Source organism: Micromys minutus (genome assembly GCF_963924665.1).
Source record: "Micromys minutus genome assembly, chromosome: 1".
Lineage (NCBI taxonomy): Eukaryota > Metazoa > Chordata > Mammalia > Rodentia > Muridae > Micromys > Micromys minutus.
Genome location: NC_137969.1, coordinates 225848898 through 225861922, shown reverse-complemented (window position 1 = coordinate 225861922; position 13025 = coordinate 225848898). Strand labels below are relative to the sequence as shown.

At 45.8% G+C, this 13025-nt stretch overlaps 1 protein-coding gene across 2 annotated transcripts in view; it reads right to left on the bottom strand.

Moving 5' to 3' along the window:
- The window catches only part of SMOC1 (SPARC related modular calcium binding 1), a 153998-nt gene that overhangs the window by 74850 nt on the left and 66123 nt on the right, over positions 1 to 13025 (bottom strand). The gene's annotated exons all lie outside the window — the stretch shown is intronic.

Here is a 13025-nt window from a genome sequence, read left to right as displayed (position 1 = left end):
ATGTGTGACCCTGGGCCTTTCTCTGTGCCCCTTGTTTAACACTGCTTGCAAGGCCTCCATGCCCACCTGGCTCTTTCAGGTGCTTCTCCCCATCTGCTCCCAGCCTGCTCTGGGTTTGGGCTGCCACCCTCTGTTTCAGGAGACTTCCCCAACTATCACAGGTAAGGACAGTGCCCACCACAGTCTCTCATAGCTTCGGGCTTCCTCTCCAGCTCTTACCAGTCTGAGATGAGGAATTTACTTGTGTGACTTGGTTGACAATAGGGCCCCCAACTTGGAGCATCAAGACAAGAAGGATTTAACCTGCTCTGCATGTAAACCCATCAGAACATCTAGCAGGGTGCTGGACTGTTTGACTATTTGTGGACCCAGTGTAGACATGAGTGGTGCTTCTCATATGGAATTACCTCAGAACCGAGATGTCTAGCAAAAGGCCCAACCTCCTCTATCAGATTCACATCATCCTAGGAGGTTCCTGGGATCTTCTCTCTTCAGTACTTCGAGCCCTGACTTCCTCTAGCCATGTTCTTTCCCACAGCCTCCCCATGGCAACACAGTACACAGAGGTGGCCCAGAGCTCCCTCCCTGTCCTGATGTCACCGCAGGACAGAAGGTTCTTAGGAGTAGGACTAGCTCATCTGAGGCTCCCAGCTTCTGACTTTGAGCTGGGTTTTGGGGGGTTTTGTTTTTTGTTTTTGTTAGTTTGTTTAAGTGATGGATCCCAGCACCCACACAGACACTGTTGGATCTTGGGGAAGTTGCCTGTGTTTTTAGGCTCTAAACTTTTTCCCATCCTCAACGGCTGCGGGTACTGACATGGCCTTCCTTGTGTTCTTGTGAAGATCACATTTGCCAACACCACCTCGGTCATATGTAAGTTTTTGCTCATCTTTGAAATTTAAACAGTGTGGTTTTCTTTTTAAGAGAACTCACCAAGGGAGAGACAAAGTCTCTTTTTAAAACAGCAGAGGTTGCCTTGTCTGCTCTGCTTCTCACAGAGGGGGACAGCTACAGACGTCATCATGGCATTGAACTACAGGCCATAAATTCAGTTTGGAAATGGTTTGTTCTGAGCCAAAAGAGACTCAGTAAGACTGTGCCAGAGACCAGTCTGACAAGGGGAGCTCTCTGTCTGCAGACAGAAAGGTTACAGAGCCTCAGAACCCCACCTTCTCCAGACCACGGACTGATCTCACTGTCAGTAGGGTTCCCACAAGATGCCTGTCTCAAATTTATTCACCCCTAAGGTGCTATAAAAACTTCAGAAACAGCACAGGGAAGTTGCTAAAGACCATCTTCAATCAACTATAGACCTCTTTTTTGTGTGTTTGGGGAACTATGTGTATTTGTAATTGCTCCCAAAACACACACTGGGCTCTATTAAATGGGGATTGAATCGTGTGACACTGCTGTCACAGAAGTGCATCCTTCATCCACAAACAATCAGAATGAGATTATCCTCCCACCTTCCCAGGAAGGGGGGGGGGACACTCAACACAGACCCTGCCCACGATGGGTTTCCACTGTAGAATAAGATGCCAAGCAAGCAGTTACCACACAACATGTGAGCAGAGAGACAAAGAGAGGGTGTCAACCTGGAAGCTTACAATACTACAGAACCACACAGTTCCAAATAACCTTTCCTGACAATGGAATGATCTGTGCCCTACTATCCACGTGATATATAGAAAATGCAACTAAGAGACCAAATATTGAGTTGTGTTTAATTTCACATGACTGTATTTGGATGGTGGCTGCCATATGCAGTAGTCCAGCCACTAAGTATACAAGCCAGGAGGAGGAGGATGGTCCCTAACTGAGTTTTCGTTTGTTTTTCCTGAGACAGAGCCTCACTATGTCACCAGTCTGGCCTTGACCCTGCATTCATCCTCCCTGTTTTAGCTTCCTAAGCATGCACTGCCACACCCACCCTCAACTGAGTTTTTTTCCCTAGAGCCAGGCTAAGCCTTGTTGAAGTCTTAAATGACTCTCTTGAAGCAAAAGGAGATCTCAAGAACAATGTCTACGTTCTGAAAATGAACAGTGGATTGCTCTAGTACTTAAGTCAATATCCAGAATACCCCTGAGTTTGTCATCATCCAAATGAAGTCGTGAAGGTAGGGTTTTTTCTCCCATCTTGCAGGTCACGGTAGGTACGAGGTGGAAATTATTGAATCATGCCATGTTTTTGATCAGTTCTTACAGCTCGCAGACAAAACTCAAAAGAATTGATGTAACCATGATTGGCAGGAAATGTGGGTGATGGTAGCAGGGTCAATTACCCTCCCCCCACACCCCCACAATGATTCAAATGCTTAGCCATTTCTCTTAAAATGGAATAAAAACTGCATTTAAAAGAATACCTTCCTAACCAAGAGACAAAAGAAGCAAAATAATGATGGTGTTAAATATGATTGCATAATATAGAAAGCAAACAAAGGGGGCCAGGACAATTGTGCAGCTGCAACTGTCTCTCCCACCCCCTCCCTGAGGACTAGATAATTCTGGAAGAGCTGCTCACCGGGGACTGGCTCAGCCATGGGAAAGATGAGGGCAGACAAACATCAAGGCTGAACCAACAATCCTTTTCGTCTGAAACCCACATACTCTGCTTCTGCTCCCTGCCTGTTGGCTCCAGCAGAGGAGAGTAAAGACCGTGCTGCAATTTTTGCCCAGAGAGAGACCACCCCAACGCCACAAGCGTTTTCAGCTTTGGCTGGCTGCCAAGTTTCTATGACAATGTAGGGCACAAGAAAGCCAGACTAAGGTTCAACCTGGGAGGAGATGCCCAACTCTTCCTTTACAGTTCGCCAGCCTTTACTTTCTCCTATTTTATTATCTTATCACCGTTGTGGCATGTGTACATGTGCGTGTCTGTGTGTGTCTGTGTGACATGTGGGTACCCTCACAGGTCAGAAGAGGGCATCTGTTTATTTGGTGCTGGAGTTACAGGCATTGTTTCCCCTATGTGGGCTCTGGGAACCAAACTTGGATCCTCTGGAAAAGCAGCAAGCACCCTTAACCACTGACCTCTCCCCAGCTTCATACCCCAACTAAACTTCTAAACCAGTGTCTATCTAATGACAGATAATCTTCCATTTTTGTCAGGTGTTAAAAGGGTAACAGAAGCCATACTAAATCTGGTCAGAGGGTTTGGGATAACAGTCTAAATTATGGATTACAAGTGACATTTCTCTTTGCAACAGCATCCTCAAAAATCATAGACAAAATGGAAATTAATTTGATGCTTTTTTTCTCCTAAGTTCACATGTGGCACAGCCCCAAGCATTCACTTGCAACATTTTTGTTTCCCTTCTCTATTGTTACAAAGCAAAACACCCTCAGCTTACTCCACAGGAGTTTCTAATAATTCTGCAGGCGGGCAGGACTCAGCTGGGAGGTTCTGCTCTGAGTAGTAGCTGCAGAGGTAGTGGATGTGACTGAGTTTGACTGGGAGCTTGGCTGATGCTGGGATATCCACTGTGGTGTCACTCGACGACTTGACCTGGGATGTCTGGAATAGCTGAGGACTGGCTAGGACTCTTCCCCATCCTGACTCATCTAGCCCTTTGCCTCTCTCCTATTTGACTCCCACGGCAGCGTTCCCTCCCAATCAAATTCTACTTCCACACTGTCACTCAAGTTCTCCTCTAAGCAGTGAACGAAGAACTAATAAGAGAGCTAAGGAGATGCCTGCTGCCAAGCCTGATGATCTGTGTCCATCTCTGAAACCCACATGATGGAAGGAGAGAACAGACTCCATGGGCTGTTCTCTGACCTCTATAGCACACCCACTCCTACATATATAGAGATATTTATAAATAAAATGGCATTTTAAATAGTAAATGCTGTTGTATTTTAAACATTAGTGCCCTTAGAGTTTTTACTGTGCTGTGTTCATCTATCCATCAACTGCAGTACCATATATCAGCTTACAGATTTAGAAAAGGCTGTGGCCTATTTCTCTTTTATATGTAAGCCATAACACAGCGTCTAACCCAAAGCAGTTGCTCAATACATACCTGAAGAATAAACAGACAAGCACCAAGCCTTACCTAAAATATGCCATAAATAAAAAGATTTCTTCATGTGTATCCTTGCTAGAAAAGTTGTGTCATGAGAGAGGACTTAAGGCTTCATGTGCCATGCCAAGTGTGTCTCTTCCCCCCTTTCCCTCTACCCCTCCCCCCCCCGTGTGTCCCAATGCCATGCCTGTCTCCAGCCATGTTCCCCATCTAATCTTCTGAAACTGTATAAATACTTTCAAGGAGAAAAAGTAGAAGAAAAGGAGACGGGGAAGGAAGGGTAGAAAGGAGGGAAGCAGTTACTGTTACCTGTCTATCACTTACTGTGAAAAGGGGTGCTTCTTGTCTAACCTAAAGTTTAAAGCTTTCAAACATGCAGACATTTCTTTTCTTTCTTTTGCAGAACATGTGCCAAGTAAGAAAGTTCAGACCAAAATGGCAGCTTTCCCCAAAATGAAGGAAAGGGAAAATTGCCAAGTCATTGGAGGGAAGATGCCAATGTGACTGAGACAGTGTGCCTGTACCAAAGGCAGTGGTCACTAGATGGTCATGAAATTCAGGCTCTGTGAGTGTGGCCTCACCCTCTTCACATAGACCTGAGGGAAGTCTTTGAACCATCCCAATCATGAGTCATCTCAAGTCCGACTGCTGCTGAGATACCTCTGGTCGCTGGGAACATGTCAAGACGGAATACCCACACCTGCCTTCATCATTAGCATGCTGGCTCCTCTGACAGCTGCTGTGCGCGTGCACTTGGCTGAGAACAACTACCAGACGATAAAAGAGATTCCTGTTCAATTCAGTTTTTTGATGCACAAAATACATTTTTCCACAGATGCTGTGTTGTCAAAACAGTGAATTATCTGCATCTGCATATGATCCACTTTACCTTCCCTGGAAGAGGGGAAGGTGAACAACCCTGCCATATGCCTGCTGGGTAGATGAGGAGCCCGTCACAAGTACAACTTGTGATGCTCCTTCCTGCCTCGGGACTCTGCACAAGCTGAGCGTCCTCCCTGAAACTTGCCTTTACCTCACAGACTCCCACATCCCTCTTTTCTGCCAATACAAATACTGCTGCCTGAGCATCTAATTACTTCTCTGATGAGTGTCCATACTGCCTCTTACTCTTCACACTGTGATGAGAGGACCGATACAATTACACCTTTCTCTTCCCAGAAGCAGACCCTAAGATCAGGGTATCGCATCACTGAATGCCTGAATGGGGATCAGACACCACACGAGAGAGCAAAGCCAGTCAGTGGTACAGTCCTCCGGCCTGATGTTAGTGACCACACAGTGCTACCCTCGGCGTGGGGGCATCAGAGGCAGGCCAAAGAGCAAGGACATTGCTGAGCTCTTGACTGACAGCAAGGAGAGGAAGGCTCTAAGAAGGGAAAAGAGCTTCCCTTGGAGACCAGTGTTTTTTTCTAAAGTTCACCTCAAGATATTAGCATTTCTTGTTGGTATATTTGCTATCAAAAGGGAAAATGGTCCTCTTGGAGTGAATGTTGGAGACAAAAAGGGAAAGGGAAACATACATATATGCACATGCACACACACACACATGCACACACACATGTACACACACACACATATACACACATACACACAGGAGAGACAGACAGACAACAGAGATAAAGATATGGAAATAGATAGATTGGTAGGTAATAGATAGAGCATGCACACATTAAAATAAAGTCACCCTATAAAGGCACAACAGTACCCCACTAGATGTCATATGCTAACAACTAGAAGCCTGAGTCCATGAATGATTTGCTTCTTTTCTAGCTGATGGCAGTGAGGTTGGCCATAGGCACCCAAACATTATAGGCTATTGCCATTGCCCTTCCCCCAGAACTTGACAGCAAGATCCTAGTGCTGAAGATACTACGTAGAGCCATAGAACATGGTGAACTCAAACTGGCACTCACCCGGAAGCTTTATCTCTACGAAAGGGCTAACTTTTCTGTGGTGGGAAGGAGTTGTGTACACTACCAGAGGAGAAAAGTACTTATCAGTCTTATCCAAACAGGAACACTGGAAACTACAATAATAACTACTATTTAATAATACATAATATTTAATAATAATAATAATAATAATAATAATAATAATAATAATAAAACATGCCCATGTGGGATTGCAAGCTAGTACAGTCACTCTGGAAATCAGTCTGGCGGTTCCTTCAACAGAGGAATGAATATAGAAAATGTGGTACATTTAAACAATGGAGTATTACTCAGCTACTAAAGACAATGACTTTGTGAAATTCTTAGGCAAATGGGTGGAACTAGAAAATATCATCCTGAGTGAGATAACCCAGTCACAAAAGAATATACACAGTATGCACTCACTGATAAGTGGATAGTAACCCAAAAGCTCAGAATACCTAAGAAACAATTCACAGACCATATGAAGCTCAAGAAGAAGGAAAACCAAAATGTGGATGTTTCAGTCCCTCATAGAAGGGAGAACAAAATTCCCACAGGAGGAAGTACAGGAACAAATAGTGGAGCAGACACTGAAGAAAAGGTCATCCAGAGACTGCCTCTCCTGGGAATCCATCCCATATACAGCCACCAAACCTAGTCACTATTGCTGATGCCAAGAAGTGCTTGCTGACAGGATCCTGATATGGATGTCTCCTCAGAGGCTCTACCACAGCCTTACTGATACAGATGAGGTTGCTTGCTGCTAACCAATGGACTGAACACAGGGACCCCAATGGAGGAGTTAGAGAAAGGACTGAAGGAGCTGAAGGGGTTTGCAACCCCATAGGAAGAACAGCAATATCAATCAGCCAAACCCCCCACAGCTCCCAGAGACTGAAACACCAACACATGGAGGGACCCATGACTCCAGCCATATATGTAGCAGAGGATGGCATTGTCTGGCATCAATAGCAGAAGCCCTGGGTCCTGTGAAGGCTCGTTTCCCCAGTGTAAGGGAGTGCCAGAGTGTTGAGGTGGGAGTAGGTAGGTGGGAGGGGGAGCATCTTCATAGAAGCAGAGGGGGTGGGAGGGGGAGGGGGAGAGGAGGAAGGGGATAACATTTGAAATGTAAATTCATAAAATATCTAATAATAAACAAACAAACAAACAAACAAATGACATGCCCACTGGTGTCAATGGCAGAATGAACATTACAGGAGTGACTGTGACCAAACACTTTCTACTTGAATTTAAGTCCTGCTGTACAAGATAAAAGCCATACCTGGCCACATTATCAGGCCCAAGAACCTGAGTCTAGATGGGTCATCGGCCCTAGAGAATCTACTACTATTATTCTGCTAAGTGAACATAGTATTAAATTGGTTGTAATGACATGGAAGCTGTGCCCATAGATTAGTGCATCTTTCAACCCTCGTCAGAGAAGCTTCTATTTGTAGTAGGTGGTGATTAACATGAAGACTTGACTGATTAGTCAAGCTGCAGAGAATATTCAACCCTAACTAGAACATCTAAGTAACACTCCCTCCTTCCAAGGTTCCAGGATCTTCAAAAAAGAGGGGATGGAAAGAATCCAAGCCCATAAGTGGGGAAAGACGACAGGAACACTGTTCTCAGAGCACAGCAGGGGGCTGCACTATTAACTCCCTACAGTTGTGAGAGCATGCACAAGGTTTGTGCAAACGCAAGCCGGACCAAACCTCAGCATGGAGAAGTCAGGTAAGCATGAAGTTAGTTATACCTCTAGTTGAGGTGTTATTGGCAATTAATAGCTACTAGAAAAGGAAGTCAATTTTTTTAAGTGTAGTCATTGGTAGGTGGACCACGCTCCACAGGAAAGCCACATATCCAAGAGTGTGTATGCAGCACAAATTGGACCGATGGCTTTTAAAAGGCAATAAAGAACACAAAGTTGGGTGGGTAGAGAAGGGAATGTGACATGGACTTGGGAAAAGTTGGGGGAGGTGAAGAGGATCAAATATGCATGGTACAAAATTCTCAAAGTGGGGTCCAGGTGCAATCCCTTCCTCTCCACCCAAAGGAGAGACCGCCTGGTACCACTCGCTTTACCATCTGTGACGTCAGAACCTGACCTTTCCATCCCAGGCTGCATCATTGAGACAAAGGGCAGTTTCCCACTAAAGCATCACTCACCCACCCACTCTCAGATCCATCATCTGCATTAAACCCCATATCCCTGCTTCAGGCAGTTCTCCATCACCCTTCCCTGACCCCATGACCACTGCATTTACACAGGTGCAAAGGAGGGCCCTGGCCGGCAGCTTCAGAGTGGACCGGGTAGAGATAAGGGAGGTCAAAGGGAAAGGGAAGCTGGCAGCATGCTGGTCTGCTTTTTCTCGGCACACCTCCACCACAGGCCTGACAGCAGCACACCCCCATTAAAAGGCTTTTCACACTGCTGAGGGAAAGCAGACACACACCCCTCCAGCTGTGGGGCAGCTGGAACCACTTCTGTTGTTTTAGCCAGAAGAGGCTTGACCTTTGTCACCCCACCCCCACCCCCATCCCAAGGGAGGAATTTAATGATCACCTCACCCACCAAGCTAGCTTCCCTACTCCAACTGTGACCAAACAAACCAAGAGGTGACCGGTGAAAGCCAGAGAAGAAGGCACTTTTGCCAGGTGCAACCTTCTAAAATCTTTGTGTATCAGCTTATATTTGCCACATATGTACCCAAAAACCCACACCCTGTGCTAGCCATGAAGGCAATCTACATATAGTGTGGGTCAGGGCCTAGGTCATCAAATTTGCAATGAATAATTGTTCTAAGGGAAAGAAGCCAGGCTCAAAATCTACATAATAAATGATTCTATTTCTGTGACATTCTGAAAAAGGCCAAACTAAACAGACAAAAATCGGATCACTGATTACTAAGGGGTTAGGGTAGAAATGCTCTCTCTCTCTCTCTCTCTCTCTCTCTCTCTCTCTCTCTCTCTCTCTCTCTCTCTCTCTCTCTCTCTCTCTCTGATAGAGGTTGTCCCACAGTTAGAGCTTGCTGAAATTCACAGAAGGGCATGCCTAAAAAGGAAGATTGTACTGTAGGCAACTTAGATGTCCATAAACAAAAAGAAGGAAAATATAAAACACAAAACTAAATAAAAATAATTCCACAGAATGCTGGCTTTTAAAGGCCCATCAGACCCCCTGCCTCACTGTTGCCAATCAGAGAAGCTTCTAGAGACCTCTCCATCCACATCCTTTAGTCACAAGGCATCATATTAGGCACATTGGGGTTTATGAAAATAAACAAGAACACAGGCACTGTGCCCAAAAGCAAATCTACTTGCAAAGACTGACAAGGGTGCAGCCAGCTCCGTGGGAGCTGGACTTTGGAAACTTGCATCCAGGAGACAGAGCCAGGGTTCCAGTGTGTAAAACGGGATGCTGGAGCTCCAGAGCCCAGCTAACCCTACCAAAGGAGAAGAGACGGGAAAACGGAAGAGTGCATCCTGTGAGCACAGAGTCCCTAGGCATCCTTGACATCCCAAGGGCTGTGCTGAGCGCTTGGGACAAAGCAGCCACCTAGGTTCCAGAGAATTTTCAGTCAGAGATGTATTCAGAGATTGAGATCTGAGTCATGAAGAGGTTCTACCTGTAAACAGGGTTGTCCAAAACCTAGAGTAGTGGATACAAGGAAATGGAGAGCAAACTGATTTCAATTACAGTTCATAAATGACCGTACATGGAAGAAGTAAGACTCTAGGACCATGTTGAGTGTGACTCCCTGCAGGGTCCTCAAAACACAACGCTGCCTTTTTACTTCACCTTTAAACAATTGACAGTCGAAAGAGGGAAATGAAGGACAAGATCAGACGGGAGTTCTAGAAATATCCAACACGGACAGAAAGGGGGGAAAAGGAGGTTGATTCTGGTAAAAGGAGAAATGGAAAGTAGGGAGCTGTTGAGACTAACAAAGTGTCTGAGTGTCACAGAGAACAAGCATGGCAAACCAGAAGCCACAGCAACCTCCAAGAACTGCAGCCTCCCCAGAGCAAGTAATGACCGAGGCGCCGTCTGAATTTCAGGATCCAACTGGCCTTCTCCCTAAGAGTAGTTACCACAGGCTGAAAAGCAAATGTACCAGGAGGAATCCGAAGGTACCAGCGGTCAGACAAGCCCTAGAGACAAAGCAGCTACCTGCAGGGAAAAGGTCTGCTGCCTCATAGATAATACTCCCACCGTTCCCTGTGGGAACCCAGGGATGCTGTTAGCCTGCCTTTTATTGGGTGAGCAGAGTCACTGCTTAAACTCCCTCTGAGTTTAAGTGTTCTCTGTGCACCAAAAGGGCATCTGACCTTTTAGTCACAGAAGAAAGCATTTATTTTTGATTGCTACTCGAATACCCAGTCACCAACTACAGCCAACAGAATTCAAGAAACAAGAGCTTCAGAAACCCATGCGTCCACCCCTTCCTCATCCTTCAGACTCTTCCACCAGTGTAAATAAAGACTCTTCTCATTTCAAATCAAATAAACAGAGGACTCTCCAGAACCCAGGACCCAAGTTTTTCTAATCCCATCAGACCAAGAGCACTAGGGAAAAAATAAGGATTTAAGTTGACAGTATGATCCCCTGACTTGGAGTGAGTCCAACAGATTTCAAATTATATAAGGGAGGACTTGGCCTTGGGCAGAGCAGAGACAAAGAGGACAAGAAGGACATTCCTGTGGGTCAGCTTGGTCCTAAGAGCTCCGCCTTTTATCTCTGCGACACACACCTGGCAATAAGAGATTGCTAAATTGGCACTATCTCTCTGGTTGGCAGGAACAGCTTATTCAGCTATGACTGGGGCTCCTTAAAAGGCTATCCTGAGAACCTCTGCAAGCACCACCCAGTGGTGTGTTCCAAGACTCCCCAGAGCGTTATTAAGAAACAGCAATTGCACCGCTGAGCATCCAGGCTGTTGGCAGCAACATCGCTGGTCCCTGTGGCACCATGCTGTATCCTTCCTTCGCTGCATTTTACCCCCAGTGATATGCAATGTGTGTGTGTGTCACACCTGGGGGAGCAAAGGTTTAGTCAGGACTAGTGACGGTGACTGGGGTTGTTTACAATCCAGCTGGGTCCTGAGCAATGACTGAACCCTGCAGTTTGAAGAATTCGGAAACAGACAGTATTGTTTACATGGGAAACAGACACAGTGACGAGATTCTGGGCTAAGTGGGAGGTATAGAAGCCTAAAGGGGTGTCGAAAAGATTAAAGACCCATTGAAAGACTCGGGGTACCTACAGAGCTGTCTCAGCCTATGTGGCAAGACACACACAGAAATGATGTAGGGCCCTGTCCCCACCTCTGCATGAAGTCCAGGCTGCTCTGGCACCTGAGTCAACAGCTATAGGGTCAGCTGGAGGCAGTTCCCCTGGCATATCGCTATACATTTTCTGGATGTTAAAATCAGCATCGAGTGTCCCTGAGCAAAGGTATAAGGTCTGACCTGTTTGTGGAAGTGTCAAAGTCACATTAGAGTAAGGAACTAGAGGAGTTACTATTTGAGCAGCTGAGAATCTTGAAAGTATTGGAATTTGGAACAGATGTCAATATGGCACCATGCTGTTGCCATAGGTTGAAGAGAATAAAAATGCCAGCAAGGAGAACAGTTACCAAGGGAGCACAGGTCTGCTAAGCCAGCTGTGGGATTCAACAGGCAGCCTTGGTCATAGGAAGAACTTGCCAGAGCCCTGTGGAGAAAATCTTAAGCCAGAGCTAGTATTAGTCCATCCTTCACTGGATACAGAGAGCAACTCTCCAAAATGACCATATGGGAAATGGTTATTACACTCTTAGCAAAGTTAGAAGTAGAACCATCCTGAACTCCAACACAGTTGAAAGAAAGCGGCTAAAGGTTGGTCCAGAGTGGGAAGGGAAGAACTGCAGGTGGAAGGAATTGGACAGTCTCTCAATCTAGAGGGATAACCAACTAAACCTGACCATGAGCTGAAGAATATGAATATCCAGGCTACAATCACATGACCATCTATGTGTGCATACACACATACATACTCACTATCAAGAGGATGTGTGGGGAAAATCTGTTGGAACTGCATTGGAAGTTTGTTTTCCTGATCTTGTTGACCTGTACCCTTGGATAAATGCCCTTTAGAGTTGCAGTTTGAGCCCCAAAGGATGGGGAAAGAGATCATATTTAATGAACCTTTGTGACACTCACAGAAGTCACAGATACTACTTGGCCCCTTCTTCACTGGACCAGCCATGCCAGGTAGGTTCTCACACCATGATCTTCCTACTGCCACCCCTAGTACAGCAACAGCCCAGTCGTACTGGACCATTTACCCTGAAATACACTCCTTTCTCATCCTGCCTTTAGCTTCCACTTGGTGCTCTTGGTGTTCTGCTGTTCATTGTCTGACCTGGTCAAGTGTATATGTGTGCTCACAAACCTAACAACAAGTCCTTGTCCTGCCTCCCACTGTTCTCCCTGACACAAGGGTCTTAAACAGCTTCACTCTAGCCCACCACAGTAAACGACCTGCACAAATCCTAAAAGGATGGCAAGAAAAACAGCCAAGACCCTGGGAGTGGTTTCATGATTCATTGTGACAAGGTGAAGAAACTGGTGAGCTTCCAGTGTCATGGGATTTTCAATGGCGTTGTGCATTTTGTAAGGGTGTCCTGAGGCACACAGAGAGCTCCTTCTTCATACCCACTGCACAGCATTTTCACTGGTATGGGGGATGATGGGGGCGGGGGATGTGTGCTTTATCCACAGCACTTGAATAAATCCTCTTGCTTCCAACCTGAGCCCTGTCAATGAATCTGAGCAAGAGCAAAAGCAAGTAAGCAGAAGAGAAGTCCCAGGCTCTGCTCCTGCAATTCCCACTATCATCTTAAAGCCATGCTGTGCCCAGCTTCAGGTCATCAAACACAGGATTGCATGTGTGCATACACACATTGCATGTATCTACATAGACATGCCCAAAGAGCCTTTTAAATTATTTAGAGGCAAAAAAAGAGAAAGAATAGTTTGGCCAGTGTGAAGCTGCAACTGCCTTGTACCACAGAAAACC